Source organism: Marasmius oreades, chromosome 8 (assembly GCF_018924745.1).
Source record: "Marasmius oreades isolate 03SP1 chromosome 8, whole genome shotgun sequence".
NCBI classification, from domain to species: domain Eukaryota; kingdom Fungi; phylum Basidiomycota; class Agaricomycetes; order Agaricales; family Marasmiaceae; genus Marasmius; species Marasmius oreades.
Window position 1 is genome coordinate 2,958,487 of NC_057330.1, and position 2,544 is coordinate 2,961,030.

A 2,544-nucleotide genomic window follows, 5' to 3' on the forward strand; every position below is an offset into this window, starting at 1 on the left:
AAAGTTTTCGTTCTCTGGCAGGTAGGGCATCCCCTAGCGTATGCTTTGACATCCCGATAGATTGTGGGCCACCAATAATACCATAGTATAAGTTCGGTGGTTTTTGCCTGTCCTGGATGTCCCGTGAAGTAGGTGTCGTGATGAAACCGAATAATCTCGTGCTGCAGGCTCTTTTCAGGGGGTACATAAAGCAGGTTGTCCTTGGTCAAGTAGTCTCCATGGTTCTTGACATTGCCCTTGTTTTCTCCCATTTCCAAGACCTTGACTTCCCATTCTGCCTTGTGTCTTTTGATTTCTTCCAGAAAGTCGTCCCCAGGAGTACCTTCAGTACTCGCGGCATGAATGGCGCGAAGGAATTTGGGTTTTAAGAGGACAATGTCTCTGTTATCATTCTCCCCCCTCTCATGGCCCTTTCGTCTTGAAAGTAAGTCTGGTTTAGTCTGCGATTTTCCTGGTTTATGAACCAGTACAAAGTCATAATCTGCTAGGGTCACCGACCATCTTGCCTGTCGTCGGTTGAGTGTTTTTGACGTCATGAAGTATTGTAAATTTCGGTGATCGGACCAGATTTCGAATTGTACTCCATTCATGAGATAATGCCTCCATTCCGAGAGTGCGTGCATGATAGCCAACATTTCCTTGTCATGGATATCATGGTTTCTCTCGGTTTCGTTCAATCCTTTCGATAGAAATGTGATCGGCACCCACCCATCCTCTTGCTTCTGGGATAAGATTGCTCCCATTGTAAAGTTCGAGCTATCCGCCTCAACCCTAAATGGTGCATGATCGATAGGGAAATGGAGTACTGGGTCCAAGCATACTGCGTCTTTTAGCGAGTCAAATACTTTCTGCTCAGGGCCCTCCCACTTCCATACATGCTCCTTTTTTGTCAAGTCATTCAAGGGTCGGGAGAGGTTGGAGTACCCACGAATAAACTTTCGGTAGAAATTCGTGAAGCCTAGAAAGCTTTGAACATCCTTAACGCATTCAGGCATTTCCCACTTTCTTATTCCGTCAACCTTCACAGGATCCATACATAGACGGCCATTCCCAACGATTAAACCCAGGTACTCCACTTCAGCTTTATGGAATTCGCACTTTTCCGGTTTGAGGTATAGGTTATGCTCCTGTAGAATGTGGAGTACCTTGTCCACTGTTTCTCTGTGCGAGTCCATGTCTTCACTGAAGATCAGAATATCGTCCATGTAGACAATAACTTTTTCAGTGATAACAAGATCTGCAAAGATTTCGTTCATCATAGTTTGGAAGGTTGCGGGGGAGTTCATTAGGCCAAAGAACATCACTAGGGGTTTGAAAAGGCCCTGGTTGGTCACAAACACTGCCTTTTGTTCGTCCCCTTCTTTAATCCTGATATTGTTGTATCCCCATCGTACATCTAATTTTGTGAAAATCTTGGCATTCCGGAGTTTATAGAGTACGTCGGAGATGAGGGGAATGGGGTACTGTTTCTTGATTGTCATTGCGTTCAGTTTGCGGTAGTCCTGTACTGGACGCAGTTTCCTGTCTTTCTTTTTTACAAAGAAAAAGAGCGAGGATATGGGGGACTTGGATGGGCGAATACATCTGGTCTTCAGGTGTTCTTCTATAAACACGTCGAGTTCTTTCTGTTCCTCTGCTGATAGTGGATACAGTTTACTCTTGAAGGGTTCTGAGCCTTCCTTGAGTTCAATGGCATGGTCCCACTTTTTTCGCTCGGGTAGGAGTCGAAATCTCCCTTTTCAAATATCGAGCGGTACTTTTCAAGGTACTCCAGGGGTACCATTTCTTCTATAGTCTTTTTTCCTTGTTCCTGCACATACTGGGCAGCTAGTTCTGCCGCTATGCTTCTTGCTGTGCGAATCTGTTCCGCTTTCTCATCTTTGAAGCGAATTTGCGTCATGAAGATTTGATCCTCTTTCTCAATATCTTCAGTATCTTCTTCCTTCCATATTTGCCACATTCGGCAACATTTACACTCTGGTGGGCATCGATTGAACTGAAGGGTCCCCTTTTTCCAGTCCACCATTGGGTTATGATGCCAAAGCCAGTTATACCCTATGATCACATCGCTTTTTCCCATATCAGTTACAGCGAATGTGGTGACTTCAGTGTGGTCCTGGATCGTAATTCGAAGTTTGGCCATGTGGGAAATCCTGCCTGCACGATTAGGAGTACCATCAGTGTTATAGACAGGAATTGGCTGAGCTAACTCATTCAATTCGAGTCCTTTGTCCATTGCAAACGCCTTATTGATGTAGCAACCAGTGGCTCCGCAATCAAGGAGGGCTTCGGTAACAAGTCCTTTGTGCAAGTTAAGGGTCTCCAGAGTCATCGACACTAACACGGAATCTCCTTGAATCTTCTGGATTTATCGAACAGATTCTTTTAGCTGTTTAATGGTCGAAAGTGCATCTTGGATTGTCATCTGGAGAATATCGCGTACTAAGTTGTTGTCGACTTTGGACGTCCTGCTTTCATGCGACCATTTCTTCAGGAGATGTCGTCCCTTTCCCTCATTGTGACATAAATTCCAATAGATCCAAT